Genomic DNA, 20,311 nt, shown 5'->3' on the forward strand with positions numbered 1-20,311 from the left:
AACAGGCCTATGCGTAATATTTGTCTTCAAAAACCTCAGCTACCCATAACATGATGGATCTTGCTCTGTTTTATAACTTCCATTGTTTTATGAATAGTATTTATTTTAATAATTTGTCTCATTTTGAGCAGGTAATCAAAATGAGAAGCCTAACCACAGTGCACATATTTTAGGAATGCAGTCACGGAGCAGGAAACCCTGAGAAAGTTAAAGACAGGGAGCATGGTTACTCACGGAATTAATAAGTATTTACTGAGCATTTACCATGAGCCAAGCCCTGCTGATTGTCTGGGGATATAGTGGGAAACAGAAGAATAAGGCCCCTGACATCCAATAGCTTACGTTTCAGTAGGTTCATGGGTGTTAAACTTTAAAGCAAAAACTGAGAAAATAACTTCCATTTGTGATATGTTAATGAAGAAAACAGACCAGGTAGCAAGATACAAAGTGGTAGGTACCTTATACCTTGAGAGGGTGATAGGCAGTAGGATGGTTTAATGGGGACACAGCTGGGGCAGCCGAGCAGTTCTGGAGGGGGATGGTGGTGATGGCTGCACAGCAATGTGAATGTATTTATTGCCACTGAGCCGTATATTTATAAATGGTTAAGACAGTCAATTTTGTATGTATAGTTTACCCAAAAGTAACATAAAAAAAGCAGTAGGGAAAAAGATGCTTTAGAAAGTGATACAGAAGACCAACCCAGAGAAGACAACACCTCGAAAAGAGAAAGAAGCAAAGACACAAACATACAAAGAATGGGGCGAAGACCATTCTTCTTGCCGAGGGAGCTGGAACTGGGTGCGGGAAAGGGATCGAAAGGAAGCTGGTGCGGCTTGAGCAGGCGAGCCTGCAGCGTGATCCGTAAAGATGGACTTGGAGGAGTTTGCTCGTGTGCCACAGCAGGCAAAAGTCCATAATCTTTTTCAGATTGTGCTCAGCCTGAAAGGCACGCCCTTCTGCCCCAAAGAGCCGAAGCTGTCTGTAAAGTCACTGTTGGTGACATTGAAGAGCAGATGCCCAGAGCAGACCACCGAGTACACGGCCTCTCCCCGGGTAAGGATCAGCAGCGGTGACTAAAAACAGCAGTAGAGATACAGCTGGAGCATCCGTGCTTGACTCTTGAGTCACTACAGACGGGAAGCCTGGAAATGCCGTGCAGGCATGATAAAGGCCCGGAAGTAAGCGTAAGGTGCGGTCACCCGTGTGGATGGCCCCTCCCCTTTAATATCCAAGTGACATGACTGATACCCACCCTGCAGAGCAACAGCGTCCACCTTGCCTTCTTTCTCTGCCCCTTGGGGACCACCTTCCTCAGGACTTGAACATGGGGTGGGTTTTCTCTGCCTGCAGCCTGCCTTCCCACCCTCACCTGGGCCATGGCCGCTGCTCGAAGCTCAGCCTTGGGCCTCTGCACTCAAGGACTCCTGCTTCCTGCCCGCAATCCCCAAAGTGTCAACACAAGGCAAGTGTGTTTCCATGCATTTTACTGAGGATGTTTCAAAAAAGTAGCTGAAGTTTACTTTTCCTCGAAATTTGTTAACTCTTCTCTGTGAAGGGAAATTTCATTGCCTGTGTCCTGCCAGCGGTCTAGGAATCCTGCCATCCTGCCCAATCCCTGTTTCCTTTCTCCTGTCTACTGCTGTAAAGTCCTCCTTTCCACAGTGCAGTTACACCTCCAGGCACATTAGCAAACTCCAAAGTTCCTATTGCTTTACTGGGCAGCACAGGATAATTCTTTTTCTGAAGTCTTCCTTCTTTGATCATTCCCCAAAGAGCTATTACACAAAAGGGAGTGCTCACAATGACGATCCATACTTAAGCCATTAAAAGAGTAAAGTGAAATTTTCTCATTTTAAGAAATTGTCAAAGATGATGATCTAATGGAAACTCCTTATACTTAGGCCTTCAATTTAATGGAATATAAAAGAAAATAGTGTTTGATTAGCATTGTTTTAAGGTCTTTGACCACGTCATCACATCAGCTCTAGGAGGCACACAGAGATTTCTGCCCAGTGCTGGAGGACAGTGAAGGTCCAAGAGGTTTGTAAAGTCACTGCGGAGCTGAAGGCAAAGAGAGATGAACAGGCACACACCTGTTCTCCAAGATCGGCTCACCTCCTAGTGCCCAAGCAAGCCAGCCAGTGAACTATGTGCTGGGGAAAGAGGTGAAGGGACACCTGCTTGCCAGCTGCCCCTCATCTCCTGTGAGGGGGGAAGTTCTTTCCCTGTGCTCAAACATACATGACACAGGGCTTCCTGATATTGCGATTTATAATAACCAATATTCATTGGGTCTTTGTCACCTTTTCTGGCACAGAACCCCAAAACTCTTGGGATTTCCTAAGTGATGAGAAAGTAAAGGTGTCTTATGCTCATGAGCTGACTTTCAGACAAAACTCAGGATGGGGGCTGGTCGCCAGGAGACCCAGTCACGTGGTTCCAGGGCTGGAGCACTCAGTCCCACCCCAGTCTCTAGGGGAGGGAAAGGGTCTGGAGGTTGGGTCAACTGCCAGTGGCCAGTGTTCCATCAGCCGTAAAGCCCCATAAAAACCCAACAGGACAGAGTTTGGAGGGCTTCCGGGTTGATGACTGTGTAGAGATCTGGGGAGAGGATGGAAGTTCATAGTTCCTAACCGTTACCTTGCCCTGTGCATATCTTATATCTGACTGTTCCTAAGTGATATCCTTTTATTAAATCATTAATCTCATAAGTTAAATGTATCTCTGAGTTTCATGAGCCACTCCAGCAAATCAGTCAAACCCGAGAAGAGGTTTATGGGAACCTCCAAGCTATAGTCCATGGATCATAAGCACAGGTGACAACCTGGATTTGTAATCAGCATCTTCAGGGAAAGGGATAGTCTTGTAGGACTGACTGCTTAACCCATGGGATCTCATATATCTCCAGGTAGGTAGTGTCAGAACTGAGCTGAGTTGTTGTACACCCAGCTGCTGTTGGAAAACTGCTCTGTATGAGGAAAAAACCCACACCTCAGAACTGGGTGCAAAATCTTAGGCTTCTTTCTGGAATATCCTGAAAGAATATAACTGCTCCTAAGGAGATTCTTCTCTTCAGCTGAAAAGAAGTGGAAAGATAAGGCTTATTCTTGTCTCAGAGGCAAAATAGAAGAGTGCTTTAAAGGCTTCACTTTGGAGTCAGAATATCCAAGGTGTGAATTCTGGATGTGCCAAAATTCTATGATATGCAGGCAATTTAAACCCGCTAAACATCAGTCCTCTCCTCAGAAAATGATGATGATAATTGCACTTAGTTCATAGGATTGCTCTGAAGATTAAATGATATGATGCATACAAAGAATTTGGCACAGTGCAGGATATAGAGTAAGCATAAATGAATATTAGAAATTATATATAATGACCTTATCTACAATGTTTTAATTTTCAAAGGGAAGTGTGAGTTATGTTCCACTTTGTTTAAAAAGAGCATTTATTCTAACAAACTGAATTCATGACTTTGATCAGAAAAACACAAATCAGTTTTAATAAAAGTTAAAACAGTTGGAACCTATTTCCTGTCTTCAGATACAGACTTTTATAAAGATAACTAGAGATGTCTTAACTACAGGATTCTGTCTCCATTTTTCCTCCCAAACACAATTGTCCTTTAAGATCTTCCAAATTTCCACAGCCAAAGTTCTATCATCCTGAAAAGATAAAGAGCTCTTCTTTCAGTCTTTCTTTTTTGCATAAAATAAGTGGTTCTAAAAGTTAACTCTCATCATTATGAAAGTAGAATTATTAATGTACTCTTGAAGATACATATATGGAAAAGTAAGCCTATGTTCATACTTCTTATCTGGCCTCAGAGACATCATTTGGTCACAGCTTGGAGGCAGCCATCAGCTCCACCTTGGAAAGAAATGACCTATTTCACTTTGGTATTTCTCACTGGAGATTAATATATATAAAAGTTAAAGGGTGGTGTCTGTCTGAACAGACTTATACACAGAAATCTGTATAAATATAAATATATACGCACACACATACATATACATATATTCTTAACTTTATAGAACTATAAAAATTATAAATGCATTTCAAATGCATGTATTTTAGTTACAATTTAATATATCAAAATTCTATAAACATTTTATTAATAGCTTTTGCTTTGCCACTTCCAGAAAGAAAATATAAATTTTAATTTTAGATTTGTATTCCATGAATGTTCCACTTTTTTTTCATTCTCCGTTGAAAATAAATGGGCCAGATTTAATTCCATCCCACTATATTTTAAAAATAACTCCTCCAATAATGAGATCCTAACAAGGTTAAGTCCCAAGTTGATTATAGAGTCATGTGCCAGGACCCAGCCAGGGCAGTCAGATCATAGCAGCAGAAGCTACCTCTGCGTGGAGTGGAGCATCCACGGGATGCTCGGAGAAGGAAATCAGCCCTTCTGGAAATGGCTTCTACTTTCAGTCATTCTTATCCACTGGGCATCTGACCCAGGAAATGGCATTGTTAACACCTGCACTGTTCCTGACTTTGAAAAGAATAGCGTCATACTACAATGGCTGTGTTGTATACACAAGGACCAAATTAAGTGCTAAATTAAGGAGTTGAGTATGTGTGGACTGAGATATTCAAGAGAATGTTTGGTCTTTGAATTGAGAGAATTGCCTGAGGATTGGTTACGGTTTGGGTAGATGGGGAGGAGGGCTTCACAGGAGTACGCACTGTGGGGACTCGAAGAACACACTGTTGGGTGGATAGGGTGGAGCCTGTTTGCACAGGGAAGTGACAACCAGACAGGAATCTGGGGCTGATAATATAGAAAATGGGGAGAACTCGAAAAAGTGTTTCTGAGTAGGGGGAAAAAAGCCTGATGAAAAGCACATGGCCGTATTAATACTAAAACCTCAATTTTTCAATGGGTAGGCATTGACGTGTTTACACATTCATATATTACAGGTATAACATGTAAGGAAAATGCATTTGGGGAGGAAGGATAACAACAAATGTGTTCTGACATTCCCAAGTGAGAAACTCATAATCTTGACTGCATTAGCACTAAAAGCACTGACTCTTCTCAAAGTTGGCCGACAGTCTTCTCGTCACTCACTCATTCCTCCAGTGTCCAGGACAGTTCCATCTACAACATGAAAGTAACAAAGGTAAACAGCACAGCAGCGACCGTGTCTGTGGACAGTTAGGGAAGACAGCCACTGGTGTTAGTTCACTTTTGGTTTGGAATCGCATTCTTGTTGCTGGGGTCCTAACACACACCATCTAAAGAAATCTCAAGGAGACTACAATCTCACAGAATCCAATAGGCAGCCCAGGAAAACGTGCCGTCCATTCATGTGAGCTGGGATGGGTGCTGGCTCCCAGGCGGGGCTGCCTGGTGAAGCACACACGTGGGTGCTGGCTTCGATGCAGGGCTGTGCCAGACAGAAGAACAGGAGTCACCATTATCTTTGTAAGCGAGGAATGAAAGGCATGACCATCAGCACATCGTGAGGTCTACGTCACCCTGGGCTGGCCGAGAGAGGACTTGGGCCGAAATTACAAACTAGAAAGTCACTTTCTGGAAATCTTGCTTTGTATTCCTATTACTACATTTCTCAAGGTTTCTGAAGTGCTTACTAAATTAATATTTTTATGAATGAATCCTTTAAAAAAGTTTTTATCTGACAGCATATTATATAAACATGCATAATGTATGTATATAGTTTTTAGTGTTTTATACAGTTGTCAAAATTCACATTTTGTAGTTTAATTGCTTAATGTGTCTAAGATTACTGTTTCTTTAAACAGGACAAATACTCACAGGCATCCTCTACTTAGAATGCTTTCTGTTCCTACCATATTAATGGAGACAACTGGAATTCATGTTCCCAAATCAAGGCAAAAAGTTCTTTGAAACAGTGATAATTGTTATGTAGGTTTTCCCCTTTAGTGCTCTTTTTAAAAGGCACTGCAATTCATCTTTAAAAACTAAAGGCCACTGACATGCAGAATGATAATAAAATAGATGTTTCATTGTTAGTATGGAAAGTTTCTATAATTGGGTGTATTAATTAAGTTATTTTAAATGGCTATTTCAAATCTTGAGTGGGTGTTTTAATAATGTGTTAACATATGCATTTGATAATGTCTTTTCTCCTATTGGATTGTCAGTAACTTTAAACTTTTATCAGGTTTTGCCCATGTCATTTATTACTTGACACCCTCTTTTTGTTCTCTGCGCAAGTATATGGTGTAACCTTGAAAATACTAATAACTAGGAAGCAAAGCTGTAAAGCCTTATCCCATGACCTCAAATCAAAATGTCCACTGTACATCTCTATCTCTATGTCCACATTAGGATGCCAAACAGCATTTATGGTTCAAAAGGAAGCCTATAGTGTGTCACCTGAAGGTCAGGCACAAGAGAAATCGCTCTGAACACAGACCTTGCTATTCAAAACTCTGTCATCTGCTTGACATATTGGAGGAGGAGAATGAGCAGTGGATATAGAGCAGTCTGTTGGCAAGCAAAAAGTCCCTTCTTGCAACCATTTCATCCCGTCTCTGTTACTGGGAATTCAGAGATCTAACTGGTACATACAAACTGTCAGTGAATCCACTCCAGACTTCCCAAGATTTTAGCCAACAAAGAAGATGGGCCTGCTGCAAGCACTGGTTTGATAATACTTCCTCTCCCGAGAGTGCCCCAGGGCTGGCCCAGAGCTGAACTTTCTGACTCCAGACTATGTTTGCAGTTCATGTAACACGCCTGGCAGACTGTAATTCTAATAGCTGCCTTCTTGTAATCTAGTAGCTGCAGCAAGCTCCCACACCAGCTGTCTGTGTGACTTTGGTCCTCTTGATGTTGGTGTACCTCTGCAGCATCACGTTGCCTACAGCATCCTAGCCGAGGCTGAGGCATTGCAGAACATTCAGGGAAAGGCAAGACGTGTGAGTTAGATATGTATCAACACTGAGAGCCCCTTATACCTGAACATGCTGTGTTTGAGTATCAAGAGGAAAAGAAGAGGTCGCCATACTATTCTTCAACCTGCTGGTCAGCTTTGGGTAGCTTACGGTAATACATTCAGTTTTCATGCCTAGATGCTACATGGACATTATGACAGAAATACACTGATCTGAAAAATGGATAAGAATACTAAAACTTCAGAATATAAGAAAAATAAATATGGCATCCTGAACTTAAGTTGCAAATTCTGGAACACAACGTTCAGTTTCAATCAAACAGTCTGTAATGCTAGTTGTCTTGAGGAGTGGTGAAGAGGAGGAGGCCTGGAGCTGGTTCATTTCATGGTTTTACTATTTTTATGACTTGTGTGTGATGTTGGACAAGTTCCTGAACTTCTCTAAGCCTCAGCATCCCCAACTCTGGGATGGTAATGCTGACTCTGCCGTGAGGATTTGTGTGATTAGAAAAGCACCCAGAATTCCTAACTGTAACTTTATTGGATCAAGGAACAATGTTTGAATGGATCAACATGATCAATGCTAGAAAATAACTTTGACTCAATTAATGGCAAGTCCAATGAATGTTTGAAGAAAAGCACATCTAACCTCTCTGCGTAACAGATGAGAATCTGGCAAATCTGGTCAATACACAAATCACAAATCTAAAAGACACATAAAGTAAATTCCAAATAGATTTATTCAGTAAGTCATGTCCTACCCAGCTTCTAGTATCAGAAAGCTTTACACATTCCCTTTTAAGCTCCTTCTTGAAAGTGATTTTACAAACTTGTTCGTTTGTCCCTTTATCTCAAATTTCCCACATGTACCAAGTCTGCATTGCCTACCAGCCCTTCTTTAACCTGCCAGGACTGGCCCACATTCTTCCTATGCCTTTAACTAAGAGAGCAGTACAGAAATGAGTATCTCCACATTTTAATTCAAAACAAAATATTTCACTCTCCTCAGGAAAAATGCCCAAATTATCTGTATTATAATGCCTCTCGCTTGGCCCAGCACAGAATCCATAATGGACAAAGGAATAGAAAAGTTTACTCTTTAAGGTGGTCTCAGAATTCAGCTAGAGAAAACCCCACATAAACAACCACTACAAAATTAAATGAAGTTCCTAATTCAGTTAACCAAAGATAGAGACACAGTTCATGCCAGGTCGGGTCCTGCCAGAGCAGAACATCCTCGGGGTTTTGCAGCTGTTTCATTCCCATTCAGGAAAAACATGCCGAAGAATTACACGGGGAAGGGCAGACATCAGCACCCCCCTTGGTTCTTGGTAAAAATCGGAGACCAGCAAGGCCCTGTGTGCACGGGGACGTGTCAGCATGGTGCTCCTGATCCGTCTCCGTTTCCCAGAATTCCCATTTCCCCTCTCCAGCCCTCCTTTATCTCTTACCGTGCTGTTATATTGTCATTTTGGTTATGAATTTTGTCTGATCAAAAATCTAGTTACCACAAACTGCTATATCCATCCAAAAAGAAAATTACAGTAGGTGACATCCTTACTCCAAATATGGGCATTTGGCCTGTAATTTCACAGCATAGTGAAAAAATATGCAAACTTATGGTTTACTTATACAATTATAATTGTGATTATAGTTACATATATATTAGTCTTCTCAAGCTACTGTAACAAAATACCATGGACTGACTGGCTTAAACCACAGAAATTTAATTTCTTAAGTTCTGGAGGCTTAAAGTCCCAGATCAGGTTCCTGCAGGGTCAGTTTCTGGCAGGAGCGCTCCTCTTGGCTTGCAAATAGTCACCTTTCTGCTGTGTCCTCAGGTGGCCTTCATCCCTGAGGGTGCATCGAGAGAACTCTCTCTCCCTCTTCTTATTAGGCCACCGATCCTATAGGATTAAGACTCCACTCTTAGGAGCTCATTTAACCTTAATTATTTCCTAAAAGCATTATCTCCAAATATAGTCACACTGGAGGTTAGGCCTTCAACATAGGAATTTAGAGGCAGGGCAGAATTCAGTCTCTACCATGTAACAGTCATGTGAACATCACTCACATAAATTTATTCAGAAAATTAATCTACTACAACCAATTGTCGAGTCATCCTATTCATCCTTTAACCCTCACCAGAGAGTCTCTCTCTCACCATGAGGCCTGTCTCAATGAGAGGATGACTTTTCTTACCGCATTTATCTCCTGCTAAGTTCAGTTAACACACCCACAGTTACTTCAGCGGTTGCTGTGTGAAATCAGCTACCCGGTGTCTCCCGTGCCAGCCCTTTCATGCCAGTTCTATTTTATGGGATTGGAACCGGTGGTGCTCTTCCTGTTCAGTCTTCTCCAGTTCCTGAATTACACATGAAGACCCCTACAGCTCCTTATGTCCCACCTTTCTGAGATCTGGAAGCTGCAACATAAGTGCTGTTCACCTCACATCCCTGTATGTTCACATTTCCTATCTGAAACCCGAAACCCAAGCTTCTGAAAACTCACTGATTTGTCAAAGGAGAAGAGAACTTATTTCATTTAATTATAGTCATGAGATTGTACTCTGTTTCCCTGAGGGTTTTTGGTTTCCAACCATTTTATCCCTTCTGACTTCCTTCTCTTACAATGAAGTTCTCTGACTACTTCTGTGCCTGCCATGCCAACTAACGCATATGCCATCCCTGCCACCACTTTACCACCAAGCACATAAACACCCCTCTTTCCAGTGGGTGTTCAAGGTACTGCTCTGTAATGAGCTCTTTTGAGCAGAAATAGATCACATCTCATGGGCCCCCTAGACCCTTCCTAGATACATAGACAATTTTCAGAACTCAAACAGCCTTGAGGCCTAAGTGTATTATCCTAATTACAGGCATACACAACTTGGAGTTTTCTTAAAGATGTTAAGCTAACTGCACAACAGAGTATCTTGACAGTCTTTGCAGGCCCTAACTATGATGTTAGAATACTAAACTTTATCATTAAATTGTGATGGAGATTATAGTCTAAACCTAGAAACCAACTTAGGTGGCTTTGAGGTATTTGGGGATTTGTTTTAAAAACCTAAATGGTTTCACAATCAACACTGGAAAGGGTCTAAAAACCTGTGATTTATTATTCATCTTCAGTTGATTGTGTCTTTATTTAATGCCTTTCCCTCCCAGAACCTTACTTAGCTGACCATTCTCTTGGCTAGAGCTGAGGGGCCACATTACAGAGGCTTGAGCTAAACTGGCCTGTGAACTTATTTTTGTTAAGAATTTGGAATGGAGACTGAAAGAGGGTAATCACCCTCTGTGCACTTCTTGAGCTGAAGGCATGTAAGTCTGAGATTTGCAAGACCCCCTTCTGTCATAAGAGCCAGGCTGCAGAGAACTATGGTTGAAGCTGATAGGTGAGGCAGATTAAAGATTCAGGCAGCCGCAGAGGGAGAGAGTAGGACTGAGAGGATGAACTTTGTTCCACAGGGCTTCCTAATTGCTATTTCCAGTGGCTACTTCTTCACTTGAGCTCTGTTACCTTCCGCCATGTGGTGGACTGAATGTCTGTGTCCCTCCAAACAGACGTTGAGACCTCGAGAGCCTAACCTTCAGTGTGATGCCGTCTCCTACCAGGAGGTGGGGAATTAGCTCATGAGGGTGGAGCCTGAGGAACAGGACTAGTGCCCTTCTAAGAAGATCATCTGAGAGCTTGCTTTCTGTCTCTGCTTTCCGTCATGTGAGGACAGAGCAAGAAGATGGCCATCTGTAGACTAGGAAAAATCTCCCACCAGACACTGGATCTGCTGACACCTTGATCTTGGACTTAACTAGCCTCGCAGAACTGTGAAAAATAAATCCTTGTTGTTTAAGCCACACAATCAATATATGGCGATTCATGATCACAGCCCAAACTAAGATAAATGGTGGTCCCCAACAGATATATCCACTCTAAACCCCAGAATGTGGCTTTATTTGGCATAAGGCCCTTTGCCAACATAAAATCTCTAGATGATATCATCCTGCCTTAGAGTGAGCCTTAAATCCAGTGGTAGGTTTCCTGTTAAGAGACCGAAAAGGAGAAGACAGACAGATACACAGAGGCAGAGATGGGAGTGGTTCTTAGACAAACCAAGGAATGCAAGGATAGCCAGGTATCCAGAGAAGCCAGGAGAAAGGGGGTCGAGCATGCATTCTCTTCCAGGGGCTTTAGAGGCACTATGGCTCTGCTGGCACTGGAGTCAGACTTCTGGCCTCCAGAAATGTGAAAGAATAAATTTCTCATGTTTTAAGTCACCTGGCTGTGGCAATCTGTTACAGTTACCCTAAGAAACTAATACACCCCCAAAATCTTATAATTCATCCTGCTTAAACTAACAAAAGTGATACTCAATTTTACTAATAAAAGTTATTTCACTAAGAGGTTTTTAAAATATATGCTATTAAGAAGATTAAAAAATTATTGCTAGTATAAGACAATTAAAAATTATTGAAAATAATGTTTAAAATATTCAATAAACTGTTGAATCACAACAAGGAGGTAATATATAACTGGGTAATAACCTCCAGAATAATTGTGTGTTTGGCCATTTGACACAAGCTACATCTAATATGTTTCCCTTCCCTAAGATTCTAAAATACGAAGGTTCTTGCATGAATTCACTTTCTGTTTGTTTCCTAACCATCCATGGGAATGATAATTGCCTTTTCTTAATATACCAAAGTGCACTACAGATCCGTAACAGACTAAACTGACAGAAGGACAAAGTCATCCACTGGGAGAGAGAAAAAGAGGCACTCAATTCTGAGGACTGTAGGACTCTAGGACTCCAGACCCCCACAGTCTCCTGCCCAGATCGATGGGAATGCTCTGTGGCTGCAGCCCATTAACTAGCTGATGTCCTAGTATTTGGGGCCATAGAAGAGATTCCACCTCTCTACAGGGGGACATCCGAACATTAAACCAACCCACATAGATGTAGAAAATAGACCAAAACACTGGTGCAGGAAATGATTGAATCAAACTCTCTCCTTTTGGAGAGGAGCAGCTAAGGTGCAGAGAAGTGATGTGAATTCCCTCTAACTGCATAGCTACTTAATGCATCTTTACTGCTAAAAGTGCAGGAGACAAGAAGGCGGTAAGACTGGACTACTTAGAAATTCCTGCAAAAGAAAATAAAATTATTAAAAAGGGCAGCAGAAACAAAACAGTACAAACCTTTGAAATGTTATTTTGTTGTCACTGGAGGAAACTGAATTCTGCCTTAAATTCAGTCTCTGCCCTGAAGTGAATCAGAAAGAGAAGTTCATGTTTCTTTTGAAAGCTATGTTGTCTGTTCAATAAAATCTGAATAGTAAGAAAATTAGGTTCTGCCCTGTCCTCATCTGTATATCAGCTGGGCATATATTCCCAAGCCATACCACAGATCTGCAAGTAAGTTAATCCACTAGAAAAGAAAATGGTGTTTATTTAAAGTTCAGGGCATTTCTTAAACATAAGCATTTGTCCCAATGGGTTACTGATTCCATTTCCAGTGCACTAATAACACAATTCATATATTTAAACACTTAAAAAATAATAATAAGGAAAACCTTGTACTTGGTTTTGCTGTTCTCTGTGACATTTTCTTGAGGGTTTAGGCATTTGGCCCCTAATTTTATTTTTACTTCACTGCTCTCACAGCTGAGCTGCATAGCTTGGCGTTAAAAAAGAAAAAAAATCCGTATAAGTGTTTGAAATAATGCAATATCCTTAGTTTTGGGAAGCCTGCAATGTCTGGTCACTGCTTCCCCAGCCTTCTTTGTTGTTTCACTGACAGGCTGGGTCACACAGCTTTGTGATGAGAGAGAAATGGGAAAGGAAAGCGGGAATATAATTATCTGGTCTGAGAGTCCAGGGAGTGGAGACACGCTAGAAAACTTACAGTAGCCCAAACCCTGTCTTCTTGCTCAAAGCAGGACGGGAAGGTCAACTGGCTGGTGCTCCTGGTTTCATATTCTTGCCATTTCTCGGGAATGGCATTTTGGGTTTTGTTTTTTAAGCAGTGCCACTGTATTTCCTGTGTTCTTTGTAATGGTTGACTTCTACTCTCAAGTCCTGGGATTCAGTCTTCAGACTGATCAGTAATATCTACAGCCTTATAGAGATTCCTGGAAGGACTGCTGCTCCCAGGCAGTAATGTTTACCCAGGCCATTCACAGGTCAGTCCTGCCCTTCCTCCCAGCCCCTTGCTAAACAACTTTCTCGTGAGATTTTTAGATTCTGAGAAAATCAGAGGCTCTGTCCTGCCTTCCTTGACCTATATCTGTGTTTGCTACTACTTCTCACAGCCAACTTGCAGTGACCGAAGTCACTCAGTCCGTGGGATACAGTATTAAGTAGTCTCCTAATCTTTGATTATACTATTTGGGGACAGAGGAAAGACCCTGCTGCCTTTTAAGCCCAAACAGGAACCATACAGAGCCACTTTCTTAACTTGATTTGAAAACAAAAGATCTGGTAAATCCCAGAAGGGCCTCCATTTGCCAAGTTTGTAAATTGTGGATGAACTGTGTATGTTTTGCATTGTCATGAAAAAGAAAAATATAAATTTAAGTATCTACTCATCAGGAATAAGCAAGAGAAAAGTTAATTAAGAGAAAATATAAGTTATTTTGTTTTCCTACAAGGCCTGAAGCAGGGCACATATGTGGCTGGGTGGTGTTCGACTCAAAGGTGCCTGCCGTGCACCGAGGAAGAGGCAGACGCTTGACTGGTTCTCTCTGGTTTTTCAATGCCATGGCCCCATGTTTGGGGCAGGGCCCGGTGGAGAATAGGCAGGTATGGGGTTGATACCGTCTCACCTTAACTGTCCCAAGTGACAGTGAAGGGCCTTGTGAGAACACCCTGAAAAAAATCACAGGACTGGGAAAGAAGACCCCCACCCCCATTGGACTGGGGGCTAGAGACTGACCGTAATTTTCTCCAGCTATTCAGTGTGTTCTGCTTGGAATTGGGTTTACCCAGCATTTAATACCCTGCTCACCACCCAACCCCCAACATTTTTTTAAAATGAAAGTATCATTGATATGCAATCTTATATTGGTTTCAAATGTACAACACAGTGGTTGAACAGTTACCCATATTATATAAATCCTATCCACTCCACTGTGGTTACTGTCTGTCAACAGTAAGAAGATGTTACAGAATCATTGACTATATTCTCTGTGCTTTACTACTGTTTTCGTGATCAACTTATATTGTGCTTGGAATTAGTGTTCCCCTTATCCCCCTCACCCTCTCCCTCTACCTGCCCTAAACCCTCCCCTTTGGTAACCACTAGTCAGTTCTCAGTGTCTGAGTCTACTGCTATTTTGTTCGTTCTGTTTTGCTTTGCTTTTATATAACAGAATTAAGTGAAATCATATGGTATTTGTGTTTCTCTGCCTGGCTTATTTCACTGAGCATAATACCCTCTAGCTCCAACATGTTGCTGCAAATGGTAGGATGTGTTTTCTTCTTATGGATGAATAATATTCCATTGTGTATATGTACCACATTGTCTTTATCCATTCATCTACTGATGGACACTTAGGTTGCTTCCATTTCTTGGCTATTGTAAATAGTGCTGCAATAAACATTGGAGTGCATATGTCTTTTTCAAACTGGGATCCTGCAGTCTTAGGGTTAATTCCTAGGAGTGGAATTCCTGGGTCAAATGGTATTTCTATTTTGAGTTTTTTGAGGAACCTCCATACTGCTTTCCACAATAGTTGAACTAATTTACAATCCCAACAGCAGTGTAGGAGGGCTCCCCTTCCTCCACATCCTTGCCAGCATTTGTTGTTCCTTCTCTTTTCGATGTTGGCCATCTTAACTGGTGTGAGGTGATATCTCATTGTGGTTTTAATTTGTATTTCCCTGATGATTAGTGATGTGAAACATCTTTCATGTGCCTGTTAGCCGTCGGAGTTTCTTCTTTGGAGAAGTGTCTGTTCAGATCCTCTGCCCGTTTTTTAAATGGGTTATATGCTTTTTGGGTGTTGAAGCATGTGAGTTCTTTATATACTTTGAATGTTAATGCCTTATTGGACAAGTCATTCACGAATATACTCTCCCATACTGTAGGATGCCTTTTGTTCTGTTGATGGTGTCCTTTGCTGTACAGAAGCTTTACAGTTTGATGTAGTCCCATTTGTTCATTTTTTATTTTGTTTCCCTTGCCTGAGGAGATGTGTTCAGGAAAAAGTTGCTCATGTTTATATTCAAGAGATTTTTGCCTGTTTTCTTCTAAGAGTTTTATGGTTTCATGACTTACATTCAGGTCTTTGATCCATTTGGAGTTTACTTTTGTGTATGAGGTTAGGTACTAATCCAGTTTCATTCTCTTGCATGTAGCTGTCCAGTTTTCTCAGCACCAGTTGTTGAAGAGGCTGTCTTTTCCCCCTTGAATATCCATGGCTCCTTTATCATATATTAATTGGCCATACAGATGTGGATTTTTATCTGGGCTCTCTATTCTGTTCCATTGTTCTATGGGTCTTTTCTTGTCCCCATACCAAACTGTTTTGACTACTGTGGCTTTGTAGTAGAGCTTGAAGTTGGGGAGCATAATCCCCCCTGCTTTGTCCTTTTTTCTCAGGATTGCTTTGGCTATTTGGGGTCTTTTGTGGTTCCATATGAACTTTAGAACTCTTTGTTCTAGTTCGTTGAAGAATGCAATTGGTATTTTGATAGGGATTGCATTGAATCCGTAGATGGCTTTAGGCAGGATGGCCATTTTGGCAATATTAATTCTTCCTACCTATGAGCATGGGATAGATTTCTATGTATTAGGATCTTCTTTAACTTCTTTCATGAGTTTCTTATAGTTTTCAGAATATAGGTCTTCTACCTCATTGATTAGGTTTAATCCTAGGTGTTTTATTCTTTTTGATGCAATTGTAAATCAAATTGTTTTCCTAAATTCTTTTTCTGCTGGTTTGTTGTTAGTATATAGGACTGCAACAGATTTCTTTGTATTAATTTTGTATCCTGCAATTTTGCTGAATCCAGTTATTAGTTCTAATAGTTTAGTGGTGGAGTCTTAAGAGTTTTCTATGAGTAATATGTCCCCTGCAAATAGTGACAGTTTGACTTCTTATCAATTTGGATGCCTTTTATTTCTTTGTGTTTTCTGATTGCTGGGCTAGGACCTCCAGTACTATGTTGAATAAAAGTGGGGAGAGTGGGCATCCTTGTCTTGTTACCAATCTTAGAGGAAAAGCTTGCAGCTTTTCTCTATTAAGTATGATGTTGGCTGTTGGTTTGCCATGTATGGCCTTTATTATATTGAGGTGCATGCCCTCTAACCCATTTTGTTGAGTGCTTTTATCATGAGTCAATGTTGAATTTTGTCAAATGCTTTTTTAGCATCTATTGAGATGATCATGTGGTTTTTATCATTATTTTTATTAATGTGGCATATGATATTGATTGATTTACAAATACTGTACCTTCCCTGCATCCCTGGAATAAATCCCACTTGGTCATGATGAATGATCGTTTTGAATTTGGTTTACTACTATTATGTTGAAAATTTTTGCATCTGTGTTCATCAGGGATATTGGTCTGTAATTTTCTTTTTTGTGGTGTCTTTGCCTGGTTTTGCTATTAGAGTGATGCTGGCCTCATGGAATGAGTTTGGAATTATTCCCTTCTATTCTACTTTTTGGAATACTTTGGGCCTCATTTCTTTTTCTTTCTAGTTTATTCAATTGTGATTTTAGACTGTTTATTTGAGCTTGTTCTTGTTTCTTGAGGTAAACCTGTATTGCTATGTACTTTCCTCTTAATCTTGAGAAGAATGTGTGTCCTGCTGCTTCTGGGTGGAATGTCCTGTAGATATCTATTAAGTCCTCCTGATCTAATTTATTGTTCAGTGTCTCTCCTTACTTATTTTCTGTCTGGTTGATCTCTCTATTGATGTGAGTGGTGCTAAAATGAATGTGTTACAATCTATTTCCCCTTTTAATTCTTTTAGTATTTGTTTTACATATTTAGGTGCTCCTATATTGGGTGCATAGATATTATAATAGTTATATCCTCTTGTTGGATGCATTTTGCAATGTCCTTTTATGTCTCTTGTAACTTTCTTTGTTCTGAAATCTATTTGATCTGATGTAAGTACTGCTTCTCCTGTTTTTCCTCCCTATTGTTTGCATGAAATAACTTTTTCCATCTCTTCACTTTTAGTCTGTGTATGTCTTTGGGTCTGAAATGAGTCTTGTAGGCAGCATACAGATAGGTCTTGTTTCTTTATGCATTCTGCCACTGTATGTCTTTTGATTGTGCATTCAGTCCATTTACATTTAAGGTAATTATCAATAAGTACGTACTTATTGCCATTTTATTAGTTGTTCTCTGGTTGTTTTTATAGCTCTTCTCTGTTCCTTTCTTCCTCTCTTGTACTCTTATTATTACTTTTTTTTTTAGAGTACACAAGAATATTTTTTAATATCTTCAGGTTAAATTTGTTTACAGGATGACAGAAATGCCTTCAACTTCAGATAATGAAAAAAAAATAACCTAAACAATCAAAAAAGATATGATAGGGCAAGATATTTCTTAGTAAAAATAACAATCATATCATTCAATTCTTAAACTAATCTTTAAAAGTATTCAAAAACACTTGTGTCTTTTAACTTTAAAACAATGAACTCATGTCATGGAAGAAGATATAAGACAACAGAAATTTTAAGATCTCACGTGACAACAGAAATTTTAAGATCTCAAACTATTCTAATTCCTAAACTAAGATATTTGCTAATTAAGAAATTATCACTGCTGCTTGGAAAATTGCCTTACATGTAATCTCAAATGAACTTGACGTATAGTTTAATACCTAGAAATACTGTAGGTAAGTTATGTGTTATGTACTCTTATTATTTGATTGTTTTGTTTAGTGTTGTTATTAAATTTCTGTTTTTTAGTTTTTTTGTGTATCTATTGTAGACTTTAGTTCTGTGCTTACTAACAGTGCAAGGATAGCTTCCTTACTATAGAGCAGTCTATCTTAAGGTGCTGATTATTCTATTTCAAACACAATCTAAATGTAACTTTTTATTTTCATTATTCTTCTTCCTCCACACTTTATGTATTCCATTTCATAATCTGCCCTTGTTGTGTATTTCTTGACTGATTTTATGTATAGTTGGTTTTGCTTCTTTTGTTTTGTTTTAATTTCATACTTGCTTGGTATTTAATTTGTTTCCTACCTTTACTGTAGATTTATTTTCACTGGTGAAAACTATTCAACCTTAGGAACATTTCCACCTACAGCAGTCCCTTTAACATACCCTGTAAGTCTGGCTTAGTTGTTATAAATTATTTGAGCCTTCATTTATCTGGAAATTGTTTAATCCCTGCTTCAAATTTAAATGATAATCTTTCTGGGCAGAGGATTCTTAATTGAACGTCTTTCTGTTTCAGTACCTTAAATGCTTCATGCCACTCCCTTCTGTCCTGTAACATTTCTGCTGAGAAGTCTGCTGATAGCCTGATTGGGTTTCCTTTATAAGTAATTTTTTTCTCTCTCTGGTTGCTTTCTACACCTTATCTTTGATCTTTGCCATTTTAATTTTATATGTCTTAGTGTTGTCTTTCTGGGATTCCTTTTGTTAGGTGCTCTCTCTGCTTCCATGACCTGAGTGTCTATTTCCTTCCCAAGACTAAGGAAGCTTTCAGCAATTATTTCCTCAAAGCGAATTTCTATCCTCTTGTCTCTCTCTTCTTCTTCTATTATCCCTATTATGTGAATATTGTTTCATTTGGATTGGTTACAGAGCTCTTACCATTCTTTCATTCCTAGATCCTTTTTTCTCTCTATTCCTTAGTTTTATTTTGTTTCTGCTCTCTAATTTCCATCTCATTGATTGTCTCCTCTACTTGCAGTAATCTACTCTTTAATCCCTCCACTGTATGTTTCATTTCAGGTACTCTATTCTTCTGCTCTGAATGGCTCTCTTTCAGCTCTTCTATCTCTTTGTTTAAGTTTTCCCTGAGATCTTCAGTGAGCATGTTTATGACTTTTACTTCGAAATTTTTATCAAGAAATTTGGTGATCTCTATTTATTTTAGCCCCCTTTCTTAGGTTCTGTCCTGTAGTTCTGCTTGGAACATATTCCTCTGCCTTCTCATTTTGTCAGAGTTTCCACATTTCTTCTTCCACTTTGATTGCACAGCTATGCTTCCTTGCCTGCAGAGTAATAATAGCTTTATGAAAGAGGTGTCCTTTGGTGCCCAGAAGCTCAAGACTCTTTGCTCTCCAGTGCTTGGTTTTCCTTTTCAGGAGCCCAGCTCTTGGTGGTGTGCACTGGGCTGGGCCATCTTCCTATCTGTCTGTCTATGTCTGCAGCACCAGCAGTTTGCTTCAGCCGCATCTGTGATCCGAGCAGAGGTCTCTGCTGTCATCACTTTGGGTGGGGCTGCTCTCTACCTTCCCTGCAGCAATGGCGGGACTGCAGAGTTAATGGTGTGGACAGGGTCATTGTGTAGTTCTGAGGCAGGGCAGGATGTGCAGCACTCGGTTTGGACACCCACAGGGAAGAAGGAGCTCTCAGGGATGGCTCCTGCAAGCACCTCCCTGGTTGGGCTGAAATGATGGTGCTGGTGGGCCAAGTGGGTTGGCTTGCTGGCAATGCATGCCAGGAGGTTGTTCAGGGCTGAGTTGCCAGCAAGGGGGTGGGAGCATGTGGGGCTCCCAAGAGTTACCAACCTGTTGAGCCAGTGGAGGGCTTGGAAGGTATTGTATGCCTGCCCTTTTTCCTGCAGAGATAGTTCCATAGAACCCTCACCCCTTTTGCACCCCTCCTACTGCTGGCAAGTCTTTCAGACTGCCACCTGTGCTTTGGGTCTCAGGACCAAAGCGTGCCTGTCCTCCACAAGCATCTGGAGTCTCAGCTTCCCCCAAATGTTCCAGCTGTCTCTCGTGTCCAGCCCCACTAATCCTCAGAACCCAAGGTAATGTGGACTGTGCTCCCAGAACTGATATCCAGGGCCAGGTGTGCAGTGTTCCTGGGCTCCTGTCCCCTCCCTGCCCCTCTTTCTCCTGCCTGTGGTCTGAAATGGGGGGAGGGCTTGGTTCCCACTCCATCGCAGCTCTAATACTTTACCCTTCTCTGTGTGGTCTTCTGTTCTTCCCCAGATGTAGTTGCTCTGTTCTGCAGTCTTCAGGTTTAGTTGTATTTGCTGTATTTTCTTATTTTATGTGTTTTTGGGAGGAGGTTTCCACTGTGCATTCCTACTCTACCATCTTTTCTCTGCCTCCCACCTCTGCCCTTTTAATGTAAGAACATATATATGTTATTTATCTCTTTTATCCATTCTTATATATTCCAGCCTTTCTAGCTTATTGACATTATTTATGGCTCTACTAAAATGTAAAACTGGCTTCAGAAATGTCAAACAGA

Source organism: Manis javanica, chromosome 12 (genome assembly GCF_040802235.1).
Source record: "Manis javanica isolate MJ-LG chromosome 12, MJ_LKY, whole genome shotgun sequence".
Lineage (NCBI taxonomy): Eukaryota > Metazoa > Chordata > Mammalia > Pholidota > Manidae > Manis > Manis javanica.